This window comes from Mus musculus, chromosome 14 (genome assembly GCF_000001635.26).
Source record: "Mus musculus strain C57BL/6J chromosome 14, GRCm38.p6 C57BL/6J".
In the NCBI taxonomy this organism is placed as follows: Eukaryota; Metazoa; Chordata; class Mammalia; order Rodentia; family Muridae; genus Mus; species Mus musculus.
In genome coordinates, this window is record NC_000080.6 from 48,634,223 (window position 1) to 48,653,485 (window position 19,263).

At 43.8% G+C, this 19,263-nt stretch overlaps 1 long non-coding RNA gene across 1 annotated transcript; it reads left to right on the top strand.

Annotated features, from left to right (window-relative positions):
• The first annotated feature begins 1,929 nt into the window (after positions 1-1,929).
• Gm35766 lies at positions 1,930-6,493 on the top strand. Its single transcript, XR_383414.2, has 3 exons — positions 1,930-2,101; positions 4,879-4,969; positions 6,254-6,493. It is a non-coding gene; the product is annotated as a predicted gene, 35766 (long non-coding RNA).
• Positions 6,494-19,263: the final 12,770 nt, after the last annotated feature.

The following is a 19,263-nucleotide window of genomic DNA, read 5'->3' on the forward strand; positions in this document are numbered from 1 at the left end:
GCCAGCATAAATCTAAAGCTGGAACAGAGCCTTAAATTCACATCTAGAAAAGGGCCACACATTTAAAAATGGTTTGATTTGAAGGGTTATTTCTTTTTCATGGATTTTTGAAGATGAACCAACACTTCTAAATTAAGCTTCTTGACCCCATTAGCTTTAGCCACGAACAGACCAATGCCCACCTGGGGAGCTACACATGTCAGCTCCATGCAACTTCAGCAAGTCTGTCTTAATGTAGATTGACAATAGACGTTTTAATCAGTGTGCAAATAATATCAAAGCGTAGGTGAGAAACTGGATCTTTTGGGAGAACCACCTGCTTGTCAGATGATTCCTAGGAATGTTCAGTCACATGATGCTCCACCAGCCTGCAAGCTATGTAAATTGACTCCACGCAGTTCTTTCCCATATCTGCCTTGTTAGGACTCTAGATATTGAGCACTTTATAGCCACTGGTATTTTGTCTGTTTGTGTTTTCATTAATGAAATAAAAGGCAAATGAAACTTTGAAGTCTCTTGATTTTCTGCTGCCCTAAAAGCATGTTCTGACTTTACAGATAAAATGACTTCAGTTATGATGAAACCCCCTCACATTACTGATAAGTAAGTGAGTTTGACCGGAGAAGGAGAGAGGAGAGCACAATATTTTTGAGACAGATTCACCCACTAAAGGCAACTTTACAAAATGACATTCCCAGTGCTGAAGCCTGAAGATCAAAGTCTTATAGCAGTTGAACCTGAATTACCTCCATTCATTCATTTATCTATTCAATATTTTAAAAAATGAACATTTGCTGAATGCTAATGTTCTATGCTAAACACCCCTGTTAGACAATCAACTTCTAGAGACAAACGATAATCCGATAGTCCGTCTACTGGAAGAGAGAACAGTATATGCTGTCCAGTGGCGCATCACCTTCTGTGGCACTGGTGCAGCCTCCAGGGGCTTCGTGGACATAGAGCAGGCTGTGACAGAGGCTTCTTTAAGGGATAGAAGCTGGGGATTTTTAAGCAGGAAGGAATCGTCAATACCCTGTAGCTCAGCCTCTTTCTACAGACTGAAAATTCCTTCTGCACATAACCAGCAGAACGTGGTGGTGCCTACTGGGAAATCCCATACTGGGAAGACTGAGACAAGAAGGTAGCATGAATTCAATGTCAGCCCCTTCTGTGTTCTCCTGTATTATGTGCCTTCACTTCATATGTCTCCCTCCACTAGCTCCAAGGCATTTCTGTCGCATGATGTGGACCGATACCTGACTGATTTCTGCCTGGTAGTAACTTACCCAGAAATGTCTGGCAGGCTTACTTTATGAAACACTACTAACAGCCCAAAGCTCAGGGATTGTCTGCAATCCCTGAATACATCCAAAGCTTGTCACACAAGGAATTCCGGGACCCATAAATTTGGATACAAAGTTTTAAAATAACATTAATAATTCCTTAACCTCTTAGGGGAATTTACTGTTTTCTTCCATGGTGAAATAGGAAATAAACATTAATGCCTTATTTGCTTTGTTTTGTTTTTATTTATTTTATTTTATTTTATTTTATTTTATTTTATTTTATTTTATTTTATTTTATTTTATTTGCAGTCTTGGGGACTGAGCCTATAGCTTTGCACATGCTTGTCAAGTATTTACCACTGGGTTAATCCCAAACTCTGAGTACTGACGCCTTTTACAGAGGATCTGAGTTCAGTTCCCAGCACCTCATATGCAGGCAAATACCCATAAATAAGCTAAAAAAATATGTTTTAAAAATTATTATATTATCCATTGATTTTGCGTATGCAGACATGCATGGGTGAAAGTGCCACAATTCATTTACCAAGATCAGAAAACAACTTGAAGAAATGTGTTCTCTCTCTCTCTCTCCACATTCCAGTTCTATGGAGAGAATTTAGAATGTCGGGCTTGGTAGCAAGAACCTTTACCTACTGAATCATCTTGCTAGGCCTCTTGTTTTGAGTTTGAAACAAAAATCTCACTTTATTGTCCATACCAGCCTCAGACTCCCAGTCTTCTTATCTCAGTTTCCCAAGTAGCTGGACTGCAAAGGCAAGCCACTGAACTCGACAAACTACAATGCTTTCAACAGGGTATGATATTTATATATCATCAAGAGGTATTAAAGATACTTCGTCATATTCCCCTTTTTGTTTGTTTTTAGAAACCAGTATTTTTGTTTGTTTTGTTTTGTATATCCCTGGCTGTCCTAGAACTAACTCTATAGACCAGGCTAGCCTTGAATTCAGAGAGCTCCGACTGCCTTTGCCTCCTGTGTGCTGGGATTAGAGATGTTGTTCCTTGTATCTCAAAAACACTGTATAGACTTGGAGTTGGGGTGTAACTATCAGTAAAATCCTTGGCCAGAGTGTGCTTCATCCAAGTCACTACATAACCCATGTATGGTGACACAAGTTATAATGCTAGCCCTTGAGAAGTGGGGACAGGAAGGTCAGAAGTTCAAGGTCAACAAACATACACACTGTGCACATTTCTCAGTACTTCAAAAGTAAAGCTGATAGCCTTACTACTAGGGGTTAGGTTTGAGTTACTGATTCTAAAAGCACATATTGGACTTAGCCCTTGAGAATGTCTACTGTGCCAGTCATGGTGGCCCATGCCTCTAATCCCAGCACATGGGAGGCAGAGGCAAGCAGATCTCTCTGAGTTCCAGTCCAGTCTGGTTTACAAAGCAAGTTCCAGTTACAGCCAAGGCTCTGTTTCAAAAAACAAAAACAGAAACAAACAAACAAAAACCAAACAGATAAAAGAATGCTTCCTGCTCTTGCAATGATCAGGCTTTGGTGTCCATCACCCACATGGCATCTCACAGACTCCCAAAGCCCCAGTTCTAGGACACTTAATGACTACTATCTTTTGACCTCCTAGGACACCTGCCTAAATTCAGTATCCATGCATGTAAATAAATAATAAGTAAACATCTTAAAGGCACATATTGCTATAGAATAACCTCTATTATTCTTATATTCCAATATATTTGGCTTAGGAACATAATTCTGAAGAGTCTAGAAACTACACCAGACTGTCAAAGACAGTATGGATTAGGACTTTGGATGAACTGGGAGTACTTGTGGTTGGTGAATTTTATTGGAAGGAAGGCACACTGAGCATATCCAGAGAGCAGAGTCTGTTTCTCTAGCATCAGATGAGTGGCTAAGATCCTAGGCTAGACCTAGGCTAAGATCCTAGGCTAGACCTAGGCTAAGATCCTAGGCTAGAGTCAGCTTTCAGGTCCCAACTACTTGACCCTAAAGCCTGCATCTTCCCTTATCTGAAAAACTAAGTGGCTGTGAAGTTTTAGGAGTGGTTGACAGAACCTTACTCTGCAGCTCAGACTGACCTCAAGCTCATAGCAATCCTCCTGCTTTAGCTTTCCAAGTGCTAGGATTAAAGGCAGGAGCTGTCACATTCAGTGGTTATAAAAATTAAATAAACTTAAAAAAATCTGATTAGCAAAGTCCCTCCTATATAGTAAGCACAGGGATTCTACAGGCAAGTACTAGATATTATTAATGATAATTACAGTAAATTAATTTGGTGAATAGTATATCATAGGTTGACTATCTCTTACTCAAAATGCTGGGGACCAGAAGTATTCCAGAATTTGTATTTTCCTATATTTTGAAATATATATATATGGAATATATATATGGAAAATATTAGGACAGAACTCAGACCTAAACACAAAATTTATTTCATTTATACCCAACACACAGTCTGAAAGCTGTTTTACATAATATTTTAAATAATATTATGCAGAAAGAGAGTATGAAATATTCTACTTTATGTCCAAAACATCAATTTTTGAAATGTCAACTTTACCAAGATTATGATTATAATTTTTTATAAAAGGCTTTATGCTTCTGATCAGTTTTAGGTTCACAACAAAACTGGGCAGAAGGAACAGACTTCCCCTAAGATATAAACACTTGTCATTAAAATTCTTCTGCCAGAGGATGGCCTTTGTTGGAGCCAGTGGTAGGAGCAGCCCTTGAGCCTGAGGGGTTCGATCCCCCAGCATAGTAGAATGCCAAGGCAGAAAGGCAGGAGTGGGTGGATGGATGGGGGAGCACCCTCATAGAGGCAGGGAGAGGGGGATAGGATGGGGGATTTCTAGAGGGGAACTAACCTGGAAAGGGGATAACATTTGAAATGTAAATAAAGAAAATATTCAAAAAAGGAAAAAAAATTGTCTGCCAGGGCTAGAGACAGAGCTTGGTGACAGAGTGAGGCTCTGGTTTTGAACTCTCACACTGGAAAGAAAAGAAAGAATTCTGCAAAAGACTGGTCATGAGAGATTAGTTCATTCCAACAATGTTTATTAAGAAACTAGCGTAAGAAACAGAGCTTGGACGATGGATAAGGCCTGGCCCCCTGCCCTCTTCAGCTCAAAGTCTGGCTGGAAAGACAGTCGTGCAAACAAACAATTATGATAACTTGTAATAAGTGCTAAACATCAGTACTTGTAGAGTGTTGTGAGAACTGGGTAGACAGAAGGATTAGTTGGCCAATGGGGCGGGGCAGCTGGGTGGGAAGGCCTCAGAGAGATGGTGATACTTGAGCTGTCTGGAAAGATGAATAATGGTTTCGCAGGCAGAAAGAATAGAAGGTGGATCAGAGCACACAGCACAGCCCTGCCAGGGAATGCCAAGAACAATATTTTTGTTAGGAGGTAGGGTGGGGGTGGGGAGTAAAGCAGGCATGGGGCTAGACTGCTGTAAACATCTAGGCTGGGCCAAGGGTTACAAACACTACAAAAGCAACAATGCTCTAAGCGTGGTCCCGAAATGCATGGAACCCTCATCGTAGGGGTATTGCTAAAAATGTGAATTGTTGATCTCTTCCTCAGCCCTGCTGGCTCTGACTCTGTATTCATGAAGCGCCCAGGTATGTGTGCATGTGCTCAGTTCCGACAAACTGTTGGAAACCCCAAGCAGCAGGTAAGACATTGAGCCTTCACCCTGAAAGTGGAGTCTCCATGAGAGACAGCTTCCTTCTGTCACGTGTGTGTCCTCTAAATCTGTAGAGATGACACTGAGCCCTCAATAAGTGCTTGCTACCTCTGTCTGTCTGTCTGTCTGTCTGTCTGTCTTTTTTCTTTCAGTGTGAGTACTATGTTGCTTTCTTCAGACACCCCAGAAGAGGGCATCAGATTCCATTACAGATGGTTGTGAGCCACCACGTGATTGCTGGGAACTGAACTCAGGACCTCTGGAAGAGTAGTTAGTGCTCTTAACCACTGAGCCATCTCTCCAGCCCATTTTTTTGTTTTTTTGTTTTTGAGACAGAGTTTCTCTGTGTAGCTCTGGTTATTCTAGAGCTTGCTCTGTAGACCAGGCTGACTTCGAACTCATAGAGATCTACCTGCCTCCCAGGTGCTGGGGCTAAAGGTGTGTCTCCCTACCACCCAACTATGCAGCTATTAAAACTGGTGGTTTTCCCAGGAGTGCAATTAGCCTGTGCCTAGATGATATACAATAAATAATATTTATATATTATATAATCTATAATGATAATATTTTGTGTTAACAGTGTTATTTTTGTACTAGAGAAAAAGCCAGGTCCAGTGATATGAGGCCTACAATAACAGATATAAAGAGGCTAAGTAGAAGACCCTCGGCTCTGCCTTGGTTAAAGGTGAATTCAAGGCTTAGCTAGTTGTTTTTGGCTCCAAATAAAATACAACAGTAGGACTGGGTTACAGATCAGTAGCAGGACATTTGACTAACGTGCACAAAGCCCTGGGTTCAATCCCAGATACTGTGAGGGTTGGGCGGAGGGGTTCAGAGGCAGTTTCTTCTCTATTAATATTAGAGTCGTCTATTAGAGGGCTGGAGAGATGGCTCAATGGTTAAGAGCACTTGCTGCTCTGGCTCAAGACCTGGGCTCAGTTCTCAGCATTCGCATAGTCACTTGTAACTCCAGTTTCTGGGGATTGCACTCTTCTCCGACCTTCTCAGGTACCAGCAAGTACAGGATACACATGCACACATGCAGACAAACACCCATACTCATACAACAGAAATATAAAAAAGAATACTTAGTAGATGTTGGGTGTAAATTTTAATGGCTCAGCGGAATGCTAGTATTTAATATTCTAAATGCTTTCCTTCTTGGCCGAATGTTTTTCTGAAGTGTGCTTACTATCTCTGAGAAAGTCCTTCGTGGTCACTTTTACTGCCTGATGTATTCTGTTGGCTCTCTCTCTTTACTGCTGCCCTAAGTGGCAAGCAGCAGCCTGGTAGCTTGGAGGTATCCACAGCTGTGCATCTTGTGTATTGGACAAACAGCCCCACAGCAGGCTATGGAGACAGCTGTCCGTGCTTCTTCAGGGAACCAGGAACAAAGAAAACTACAGCAAAGCAATGAAGTAGTACATTGCAGGCAAGCACTCCACCAAGTTACAGTTCCAGCTTTCTAATTCTAAATTCTCCCAACCTCAATCTTACTCATCCCCCCAACTCCCACCCTACTCACCTTCCACCCTCCCCCACCCGACTCACCCCTCCATCCCACACCCTACTTACCCCCACCCTCCCACACCCTACTCATCCCCTTACCCTCATCTCCTTTTCCTTTCCCCTCCCCTGCTGCTCATCACTGCACCACCACATCTACCTCACGCGACCACTCTATCTCACTGCATTCTATCTCACTGCATTCTATCTCACTGCTATATGACAGCATGTTAGAAGGATCAGTCATTCCAGTCTCTCGTTGTGAGTCAGAGTCCAGACAGACAGCTGTGGAATCTACACAAAGCCCCAAATTCAAGAACATGCCATCTATAAGCATTTCTTCCTAGTAAGATTATTACCAGCAGACTCTGCTAGGCCACACAATTAAAGGAAAAAGACAAAGGCTGGTCCTGTCCTCACAGCTAACCGTGTCCAGCTTTAACTATCAAACCTTGTTGTTTCCTTATAACCCATACTCCCAGTGGTACAGTTTCCTCTAGTTCAAACATTTTACAAAGACAGCTCACGTCTGAGGTTAAAATGGGACTGAAAAACAGCACCTTTCCCAATGAATGCTTTCTAAATAGAATGAGACTCTCCAGCCTGCCCTTGCCCTCATCTCCCTGTGAGGCTGGCCATCCTTGGCTCCTGACAGAGATGGAGGAGAAAGGCTGTGAGCTATGCATGGACTGCCAAACTCATGCCAGCTGCAAAAAGGGAAATATTAAAGCCACAGCAGCCTTTTTGAGAACCCATTCATGCCAGGTGCCACCAGAAGGAAATCTGCATTGGCAGGTTTTGTTATTTTTTAACTTGACCCTGACAATACCTGTTGGGCTACCTGTACTTTCTGCCAAAGAAGTGTCAGATGAGGGAGGAAGTTTGCACACCTGGTGAATTCAAGCTTACAATACGACTTGAGGCAGGAAAGGGAGAGAGAGAGAGAGGCGACTACAAGAAAGAACACAGCCAAGAGATGGAAACTGAGGAGGAGGAAGAAGACTGAAGAAACAAATACTGAGGAGGAATTCTTTTATGGCATTTTCCAAGATCACGTTTCACCGCAGGCACAGCGATAATTACGTGGTCCAGCGGCTGGGAATGTGAGAATCCACCGCTCTGTGTTTGCGTGTGTATACCTGGCGCTCAAAAGAAAACTGCATCAGTCACTGTGCCTGCTTAGATTTTGATGACCTATTTGGCCAGGCTGCTCCACTGCAGAATTCCAAACACTTGTAATTAAGCATTAAGTGGTTTCTTAATGGACTGTCTTTTCCAAAAGGGCCTTTCTTTAATTTACAATCAGTATGTCTGTCCAAAACATTAATTGTTTTTGCCTATTTCAGTTACAATTCCTATAACAACTCCAGCTTTTTTTTTCCTCTTTCTCCCTCTCCCTGAGATGTTTGGAATTGGTGTGGAAGGGGGTAGTTTCAAAGACATTCGAACCAAAGCCAAGTTTGTTGGCAGCAACCTCCATAGAGCAGGGCCAGGACACATGACACCATATGGACCTTCAGCGGCCACCAGCTTGAAGACCCATGTATGTGCTCACTGTGAGTCCTCTCCAAGCCCAGAACACACAGACCATCATAAAAGGTGCTTCTGTGCATCAGCATGTCCTGTTCAAATGTGCTCTGAAAAAGAGTTGGAAGGGGGAGGGGGAGGGAGAGGGGGAGGGGGAGGGGGAGGGATTTCTCTCGGTGGTAGAACAGTTGTCTAGGTAGCATGGGGTCCTGTGTTCAGTCCCCTGAACTGAAAGGAAAGGAAGCATTTTCCATTCACTGGAGTGCAGACAGACAATGACCTTGGTGCCCTTTCGATTCCTACACACCTTTTTCTATCCATCGGAATCTTCCTCTGCTTGACTTACCTGGCTGTGATCCTCGCCAACCATGATGTTCTCAGGTAAATGTGAGCTACCCCGGGAGCGGAAGCTAAATGTTTCAGATCCAGCCTCAAATGTTGGCTGAAGCTAGCTTTGGGATTTCTTTTCTCCCCTCCCCCTTTTCTCCTCATCTTCTTCTTCCTCCTCTTAGGGGGCAGGGTTATGAAACAGGGTCTCTCTGTACTCATGTGCTTAAACTCATTATGCAGCTGAGGATAACACTGAACCTTTTGTTTTCTTTCCTTTTTTGTTTTTTTGTTTTTCGAGACAGGGTTTCTCTGTATAGCCCTGGCTGTCCTGGAACCCACTCTGTAGACCAGGCTGGCCTCGAACTCAGAAATCCGCCTACCTCTGCCTCCCAAATGCTGGGATTAAAGGCTAGTGCCACCACTGCCCAGTTAACACTGAACTTCTGAGCCCCATGTATCCACTTCCAGAATGCTGGGATTACGGGTAAGTACTATCAAATCTGGTTTATATAGTGGGCATGCACTCTACCAGTTGAGCTAGCCTTAGCCTCTAGTTTCTAAATCCAAAATAAATTTAAAGGAAACCTTATTTTTGTGTAAGCTAGATCCCTGACAATCCCTTCTATAACCATACTAATTTACACTGTAAAATCTCTAAAGCCACAAAAACCTCATGTTTGAGGGCGAGGGGTTGGCTTTAATTGGCTGATTGGTAGCATACACTTAGTGTCTGCTGTGTGGAGAGATGCACAGCAGACAGGGGAAGCTGGCAATGTGCTTGCAAGGCAAATGGAACAATGTTTCTTAAGTAACTTCATTTCCTGTAGAGCAGAGCAGACCTGCATGAACCGGCTGAAGTTCCGTAGTACGCGACTTCCAAGCAGAGAGAGCTAGATGGTGGGCATACTTTTAACATCCACTTTGAAAAAGCTGGGAAAAGATTGCCAAAAACGTAAGACTGCCCTGGACTGGATAAGGTGTTGAGAGATCTAGTGTGGTAGTGTGCTTGTAGTCCCCAGCGTGGAGCGGGAGGGGGGCGTGGAGGCAGGAGGATCAGAAGCTCAAGGCTAGCCTTAGCTGTATAGAGAGTTTGGAGCTAGCTGTGGTATATGAGTACCAGCCTCAAAACCGAAAGAGGAGGAGGAGGAGGAGGAAAAGGAGGAGGAGGAGGAAGGAGAAAGAGGAGGAAGGAGGAGAAGGAGAAGGAGAAGGAGAAGGAGAAGAGAAGGAGGAGAAGGAAGTTGTTGTTGTTGTTAAAGACGTATATGATGAGATATATTTGTTGTAAGTGGACGTTCAGACCTAAATAGCCTTTGAGTAAGTCTACCCCTGATCACTTTCCTAAAAGTTTGCAAAGTAATGGCAAATATTCTTCCTTCCCTAGCTTTTCATGTATTGGGGTGTATGTGCATGTGTGTGTGCGAGTGTGTTTGCATGTACACATAAAAACCAAAGTTTAGCCTTGAGTGTCTGCTCATGTCGTGTTGGTAAGCTACAGTAAGCTATAGGGATTCACCAGTCTCTGACTTTCCCCTTCTTCACAACGCCCTGGCCAGGTTCAGTCCCCAGAACCAAAAGGGATAGAAAGTGTTTCCGTTCACTAGAATGTTAACAGACATTGAATTTGTGGAGTCCCTTCACTTCCCACACACTGACCATTGTGTACAGCTTCTTTATGAGTGCTAGGAATCTGAACTAAGGTCCTCAGGCAGTGAATCATCTCCCCATTTCAGTCAGGTTAAAACTGAGCATCTCCCGCATCCCTCTTAGATAGTCCTCTCATGACTGAAATGTTTCAAATTCGCATTCCCTTGAACTGAAGTTAGTTCTTTGGGTGATCCAACTCAACTCCTGCCTGCTGGGTAGTTTAACCTCTTGAGACTCTTGTAGATCCGATATCGGGCCCTCGATCCATAGAAGAGTCATGAAGAACATCTCATCATCCTGATTGCACTTCATTGTGTAGTTTTAAACAAATTGCATGCAAAGTCCTGTGTGCTGAGCATATGCCTTGTGCTTTGTGGATATGGTCTTTTCACTGTTCACGCTTTCTTGAGACATAGTCCTTCTAGCAACTTACGAGTTTTCTCTGAAACTCCTTAGAGAGCTAAATTGCCACCCTCAGTAAATTCATTTAAGCCAATTCATCACCAAATTCTCTTCTACTTATGTGACCATCAATGCTAGTTGATCGGCATAAAGTCGTTATCATTCCCAGTTATTTTCTTACTTCTTTTAAAAAGCTAGAACACAATTTACAAGCTCTTCATTATTCTATTAAACTTATGTACCTCATTTTCTTATTGAATGCCTCCAGTGTTTGCGGGAGGGGAGGATGGAGTGGGCTGGAAATTCTGTGCGAGCCACAGTTGTGACAGTTTTTCTAGAGATGAATTAACTCATATCATATGGTAACAGCATGCAAGTATCATTCTTAAGGATGGTGAACAAGGGTCAGCATTTGAGATTCTTGAAGCTGAGAAAACCAACTGCAATGATGGAGAAATCATTTGTCCTAGATGGAGAAGACCGAACATAATATTTGGATCACTAGGATGGCTTGTTTCACTACAGCTGGACCCCTGCTTGCCAGCGCTGTCTTTGCTCTTCTTTACTAACACATTCGTGGATTACAATCTCATGGCCTGTGTGATTACTGAACAGAAGATACTGTCCATGAAAGGAGCAAATACAATACAAAATGAACGTATCCCTGTGGTTACATCGGTCTGTACCTCTGTATGCCATGTATGTGTGGCATGCTGTATAGCTTTCTCTTAAATTCTTCCAGCTACACCGATATTCCTGCCCTGTGGGTGAAAACACTGCAGTCAGTACAAGCTCAAAGCTGCTGACTGATGCTGGTCAAGGACGATGGCAGTAAGGATGCTGATGATACTGCCTGGGAACTTAGATGGCGCAGTTACCACCTGCCAGTCACTGAGCTGAAGGCTTGAACCCTCAAGCCCAACAATGTGGAAAGCAAAAACTATCATTTCCCCACATTGTGGATGATCACATGGAAGAAGCACAGAGAGCTGAAAAAAATCAACCATGTTATAGAGAGACTTAGATTTAACCAAGAGTGTCTACTTTTAGATAGGAATGCTGATTCGCTATCCTGAAGTATTCCCTTGGTTGGTGTGATGTGCCACCACTGCCCACCTAGGGCCTCTCCCTCTCCCTCTCCCCCTCCCTGTCCCCCTCCCCCTCCCCCTCCTCCCCCCTCCCCTCCCCCTCCCTTCCCCCTCCCCTCCCCCTCCCCCTCCCCCTCCACCTCCCCCTCCCCCTCCCCCTCCGCCTCCCCCTCTACATCTCTGTCTCTCTCATTTGTTTTCAAGACAGGGTTTCTCTGTTCAAACTCAGAGATATTCCTGCCTCTACCTCCCAAGTGCTGAAATTAAAGGTGGGTGTCACACACACACACATGCCCCTTAAGAAATAGAAAGTATGCAATGATTTTACATTTTCTAGAACACTTAGAAGTTGTTGCCTTGTATTATTTTTCTGTGATAAAATAACCAACTTGGTTGAGAGTAAAGTCCTGGCAGCAGGAGCCTGAAGCAGCTTCTCACACTGTCTCTGTAGACAGGAAGCAAAAGGAACGGATGCTCTTGCTTAGCTAATTTTTGCCTCCTTTCGTTTAATCCAGAACTGCAGCCCAGGGATTGGTACCATCCAATCTTAAGGTGGGTCTTCCCACTTCAATTAACCTAATAAAATAACCGCTCACAGCCTTGCCCAGAAACTAACCTGATATGGATAACCCCTCATGGTGTGAAGCAAGGTATGTCTCCTAGGTGATTCAAGACCCTTTCAAAATGACAATCAATACTAATCATCACAATGGGAGAGGGGTTTTGTTTTGTTTGTTTTTATGGGGTTTGTTGTTGTTTTGCTTATTTGTTTTTTGAGACAAGCGTTTATCTTGTAACCAATGCTAATTTCCAGCTGTGACAAATCCCTTGAAAGCTGGGACAACTGGCATGAGCCACTCTAGATTTATAGAACTCATTATTAAATAATGTTAAATAAAGGCTTCTACAGTGTGGGGAGCCTAAAGATTAGATGCCCCCTCACCCCCTCAAGAAACGAAAAACAAACAATTTGCAGATGAAGTGGAAAATTTGCGAAAATTCAGGAAAAATTTAAAATCTTCAGGTAAGATACGAAGACTGAGCTGACCTTAAACATGTGTGCAGGGAAAACACAAACTCCCTTTGACCCCAACTGTGTTCAAATGATATCAACGAACCAAAAATAGAAAAAAGAACTGAAATGAAAGCTCATTGTTGGAAATGGTAAATTTCCAGTGTCCTGGGAACTGCAATCCTGCATATCTCAGGCTGCTATTTGATCTTCTCCAAGGGCACTTGCTACAAAAATACCTAAAATAATCTGGTTTTACTTTTACCACCTCCAGCACATAAAGGTTAAAAAACATATTATTGGGGTCTGGAGAGATGGCTCATCGGTTAAGAGCATTGGTTGCTTTTCCTGAGTATCTAAGTTCAATTCCCAGCACCCTCATGGCAGCTCACAACTGTCTGTAACTCCAATTGCAGGGGACCTGACACCCTCACGTAGATATCCATGCAAGCAAAACACCAACACACATAAAAATAAAATCTAAAAGAACAAAAACATATTATTGGGATTGGCAAGATGACTTAGTAGGTAAAGGTGCTTGTGGCCAAGCCTTATGACCTGAGTTCAAGCCTTGGATCCTACATAGGATGAAGAGGAAAATAACTTCCCCAAGTTGTCTTCTGACCTCCAAAGCCCTTCTCAAACAGACAGACAAATAAATGAAATTTAAAATTTTTAAACATATTATTAAACTGCCTTCTATATTTTGAAACCTCAATTATTTTTTCAATCTGTTTAGTCTTGAGAAATCTAGCAAAATCAAGTTGCCATTTGATAAGGATATTGGTATAAAAGAAGAGGGGAAATTGCCTAGGGTCAATAAAAGTATGTTTCTAGAGTTTTGAACTATAGGCAGGAACCACAGGGTGAGAGGCTCCTTTGTGTCTATGAAGACTGCTTCCCCAAGGGCTGCTTAGCCTTCTTCCCCTTAGGGAACCACTGCAAGGGCATCTTTTACTAACTAGGCCAGATTTTACTTTATTCTCTGCTGTTTCCCCATCTTCTTCCTTCGTTTCACCCAGAGCTGATGTCAAATTTGTCTTTGGTGGTCTGTGATGAGACTGCCACTTGCAAACATTGAGCCATTTCCAAAGCAATAAAACCAATTCTAACACTTTTTTTTTTTTTTTACATTTGAAGGTGGATTTTTTTTTCTATATTTCTTTTTTGGCAAAAACCATTCATTTCCAGAGACCTTTTCTAATCAAATGCATGTTATTCACAGTTTATTGGGTAGAGAGCATGCAATCACCTTCACAACCTTTTAAATTTGTATTGGATTCTATACTCCCATGTCTTAGCTCTTGGGCATTTTCTTTGATAAAGCCCTCCTACCTTTCAGTCCAACAAAGACCAAAGACTTTGGGTACAACAAATGTTCAAGTAACCGCTGAAGAGGAGGCTTCAATTGTGCTGGTCTAGCTGGCAATCTGTGGAAGGCCACAGGACTGGCTCAGAGATAACACTCTTGCCTTTCACCTTGCGGTCACCATTTTGAATCAAGCAGAGATTAACAGTGTCCAGGGGTTGTTATCATCTGACGGTGGCCTGGGAGCTGATAGGAAATAAATTGCTAGTATCTTGCGAATCCCCGACTGAGGTCACCTGGTTCAGACTATTTTAAGACCAGATCCAAATCTTGGCAGCAATGGTGACACTAAATGGAAACCTCTGCAAAAGGATCAAATGCTAAATAAACCCACAGATTATACTTCTTCTTACACTAATGGAAGACAGCCTTTCAGACAAGGATGGCTGTGAGGGTCCGGGAAAACTGGCGAGGCTTGTAGATTAAGAGTATCTGGCGGATGAGTGTTTATCTCATCCTGTGTTCCCATCTGATGCTGACCTCCTCCAGTCCAACAGCTACGTCTTCTTCCTTTACCTATTGCTTTGTCCAACTTCAACAATCGTCAAGCTGTGAAGGAAATAAATTGTGGCAGAGCTGGGTAGAGCAAAGCATACCTCTAGTCCTAGTGTTTAAGAAGAGGCAGGAGAGCCGGGCAGTGGTAGCGCAGGCCTTTAATCCCAGCACTCGGGAGGCAGAGGCAGTCAGATTTCTGAGTTCGAGGCCAGCCTGGTCTACAGAGTGAGTTCCAGGACAGCCAGGGCTATACAGAGAAACCCTGTCCCCAAAAACCAAAAACCAAAAACAAAAGAAGAGGCAGGAGACTCAAAACAAGTTTGAGGCCAGCAAACCCTAAGCCAGGCAGGGAGCCATAAAAAGACAGCATCTCAAGATGTCTTGGGAGAGGTGGGGGCTTAAATCACAGAAATGAAAGATGTCTGAATAGAAATCTTGGGGAGCCGAGCATGGTTGTTAAGCATGAGGAACGGGGATGTAGGGAGATAGAGAGGTGAGGACACTAGCGATGACATACCAATTGTGACTTTATTTTTTCTTTTGAGACAGGGTTTCTCCGTGTAGCCTGGCTGTCCCGGACGTCATGCTGGAGAGATCATGCCCTCAAGCTCAGAGATTCACCTGACTCTGCCTCCCAAATAATCAGGGCCAAATTATTGTTTGGTTGTTTTGCTCAAACAGGCTTCATCGTCTAAATAAAAACATTCTACTTACATCTCTCTCTCTCTCTCTCTCTCTCTCTCTCTCTCTCTCTCTCTCTCTCTCTCTCTCTCTGTGTGTGTGTGTGTGTGTGTGTGTGTGTGTGTGTGTAGGTGTGTGTGTGTGTGTGTGTATGTGTGTGTGTATGTGTGTGTGTGTGTGAGAGAGAGTGTGTGTGTGTGTATGTGTGTGTGTGTGTGAGAGTGTGTGTGTGTGAGTGTGTGTGTGTGTGTGTATGTGTGTGTGTGTGTGTGAGAGAGAGTGTGTGTGTGTGTGTGTGTATGTGTGTGTGTGTGTGTGAGAGTGTGTGTGTGTGTGTATGTGTGTGTGTGTGAGAGTATGTGTGTGTGTGTGTAGGTGTGTGTGTGTGTGTGTGTGTGTAGGTGTGTGTGTGTGTGTGTGTGTGTGTGTGTAGGTGTGTGTGTGTGTGTGTGTGTGTTCTAGGAGACTGTGCATGTGTATGGAGCTTCCCATGTATTGAGCAAGCGCTCTACCAATTTGTTACACCCCAGCCTTACATTTTCTACTTCACATTTTATTTGGAAATACTACTTTAAAAAAAAATACTCTTGTTTGTCCCCTTTTAATTTGAAGTTTATCATATGTAAACAACTTTATGAACAACCACTCAAGTCAAGCCTATCTGGTCAGACTTAGAAATACAGGGACTTCTGATAATATTCTGTTTAAAAATAAAGCAAACTTTTAGCCGGATGGTGGTGGCGCTCGCCTTCAATCCCAGAACTTGGGAGGCAGAGGAAGAGGTAGATCTCTGTGAACTCATGGCCACCATGGTCTGGAGTAAGTTCCAAGATAGCTAGACCTACATGGAGAAGCCCTCTCTTGAAAAACCAAGAATTTAAAAAGATAATAATAAACTAATAGAGGCTTTTGGGAGTTAAAGGTGGGTTTGCCTTCCTCAGGGCTGCCAGCTTGTCTTGAGGTTGCTGAGAAACAGTCTCTACCTCGAAATTCACCGTTTTTTTAGCACCACACAGAGGAGTGGCTGTTCATCCTGGATAACCGGTTACAGATCCTGCTATAAACTTGATAAGAGCATCAAACTTAGGATACCCTCATCTGCTCCTTGGTTATCTTTGGTTAAAAGTCAGTATTACTATTGCACAGTGCCATCTATGTGCATAAAGGGGAGGAGGAGGAGAGAGAATGAGGCTATGTGCCCATTTCATTTATTTATTTATTTATTTATTTATTTATTTATTTATTTATTTATTTATTGACTAGATTTCTCTTGTATGTAGCCCCAATTGTCCTGGAACTCACTTTATAAACCAGATTGGCCTTGAATTCACAGAGATTGGCCTGCCTCTGCCTCTGAAGGGCTGGTGTTAAAAGCACATACCCCCATGCCTGGCTTAGGTGCCCATTTTAAATGTTCAGAAATCAGTTAGTGGTTTAATCAACTCAAACTGTAAGAGACTGCAGAGGTGAATGGCCAGTTATGCCAAGTCTCTTGCTGTTCCTCAGTCTCTGAGTTAGAGGAACTACGCTGAGACTAAATAAAATAATAAGTCTATACATTTTTTTTAAAAAATGAGTAACCAGTAGATGAGTGCTTCTGAGCCTTCTAAAGCTTCTAGTGGTCAGCTTACACTAGAATTCAAAATTAAACCGATTTTATGAACTTGAAGGGCTGAACAATACATTTCAATTATAGACTTGAGTTAACTTAAATTTTTTTTGTAGCTTTTTCTTCCCAAAGACTATCTAATTTCATTAATTTAGGCCTCCTCTTCCTCTCCCCCCCACCCCCCTCAAGGAGGTATACTCCTCCTGGCAGTACTGGGATTTGAATCTCAGACTTTATGGATACAAGACAAATGTTCTACCACAGAGTTGTAGCTTCAGATGAAATATGTTGTTATAAACACACATACACAACACACGCTACATGTTTCTCCAGATAGCTAGCTGCCTCTCCTATTAAAATTTTCCTAACACATTTTATTGGAACTCTTGAACCAAAAAGAACTCAAAGTTGACCAAATGTACTTGCTTTACTAGTGGGGAAGAAATGAGCCTGGATGTGCACCAGTTGTTTAAACACTAACTCAAAATTTGTTTTAGGCCAATTCGTTAAAGCAGGGGTCTAAATGGGCCCTGGCACAGCTTATCAGATAGCTCCATACACCAGCTGCTAAGCCTTCCTAGTTGGAACCGGAAGCCACCGCCAGGCGCCCTTAGACCCTGGGTGCTGGCATGGAAGACTTCCGTCAGGACTGGGGACAGCATTGACTGTGGTCCCCAGCCCTGGAACACTCAGTTTCAGGATGAAGGCCCAGCGCAGGTCTGAGCACAAAAGCCAAATCCAGCTCTGCCCCTGCATCTGCTCACCGCAGGGAGCCGAGGGAGTAAGCCTGGCTTTCTTAGCCACCAGCTTGGGGTTGTCCTGTGATGTGCGAAGGGCCCGACGCCCACGTGGGCAAGATGAGTGGGGATGAGTGGGAGATCGCTGCCTCACCCTGAGACCACAGCCCTCTGATGTTTCCTATCCTTGGCTCTACCGGGCTCCCCTCCAAGGGTGGCATCTCCTGACTCTGAGTCCTGAATTTCTGCTCCGTGAGGTCAGCGCGACTGTCCGCCCTACAGGGAAGCTGGAGGCCGGACCACGTGCAGCAGCCAGCGGGGCTTAGGTTACCAGAGAAGTTTCGAGCCCCCCCCCCCTTTTTTCCGGGTTGGAAGAGTTAAAATTTCAGCGGTCCCATGCAATTGGCCAGAGAGCTGTCTCTCAGCCACTAGAGTAATTGTCTCCTTCCCCAGATCAGGTCACTATTAGGGCCGCGGCTTGCGAGAAGGGGATGTCCCCAGGACAGTGCAAGTGTGCAGTTTGCAACCAGAGACCTCCTATGGCTTTCTGCTCCTTTTCCAGCGCTTGCTTCTTGAGTGAATGGTGGGAGTGGAGAAAGGGAACGCGGTGCTTTAGCCAAGCAGACTCCAACCGTGGAACCCACTCCTTCTGAGCTTCTTCCTCCAGCAGAGCTTTGGCGCTGTCAGCATTGCGCAGAGGCGCCCCCACCGCCCCATGGAGAGCCCTTGGAAGAGTGAGGGGTCATTTGGGCTTTAAACTAGCCCAAGGATGTCGGCGTCTAGCCTGACATCCCCTGCCCAAGATCCTCCCCTCCACCCCACCACCTGCAAGGGCCTCGAACTTCCAGAACCTCCGCCTTTCTGGCAGAGCTCCCTTAAGATCAAGGAAAGAGTGCTGGCTTTGGCAGCACACAAGCTAAATGGGAACTATTCAGAGAAGACTGGCGTGGCCCACGCTAGGATAATGCGCAAATTCATGAAGTGTTTAAAAAACAAAACAAAAACACACGAAGTAAAAACAAAAAAACAGGGAAGGGAGGGACAGTGGGCCCACAACCCGCCTCCTTACATCTGAAGGTGACCTTGTCCCCACAGCAAGGTTGTTCTCTTCCTCTTTCCAGAACTGTACTCGGTTGTTCAGAGGTTAAATGATGAACATTAGACTCAGGCTTTGCTGGGAACAATGCCTTTTCTTAAGAGCACCACAAGTTTGAAAAAAAAAAAAAAGATTTAGCTGTAAGCTGATAATCGAGTAGTTGTGGTCAGACACCCATTCCCCAACCTCACTCTTCAGAGTCCATGTTATCCCAAAACGCCCATTAGGCACCAGTAATCCGCTCCTCTATCAACACATTTTACAGACATTTGAATGTTAAGGAGATTGTTAGTAATGGTCCATGACCCTAAAATGTAACTATTGGTTCTAGAAACATTTTAATAACTCCAAGTTTTGATCATCTGCTTGTAGTCGAAGGCTTCTGGAGACTGAGGCGGTGAGACTGGGACAGGGCCTGAAGGAGAATATTCACAGATCCTCTCTAAGGACCCACCCTCCGGCCTTGATCTAAGCAAGTGGGTGTAAATGCCAGCAGGCAATATGTCCCAAGAAATATTTGTTGGTCCCTTCATGAGCAGGCCAAGGTGAGTAAGGAAAGTAACCAGAGACCAAATGGCTGCTGGACATGGGCATCTTGTTTTTAAGGAAGTCTCCAGGCTGGAAATGGCCCTCGGGGATATGAAGTCCACTAAGGAATCCTCTATATGAAAGACCCTTTCCTGTCCTTGCAAATGGACAAGTTAAAGCTGACACTAGGGACAGGGTGACAGGGGATTCCATCTGATTCAGGAACATTCTTTTCCTCTTGGAGCCAACATAGGT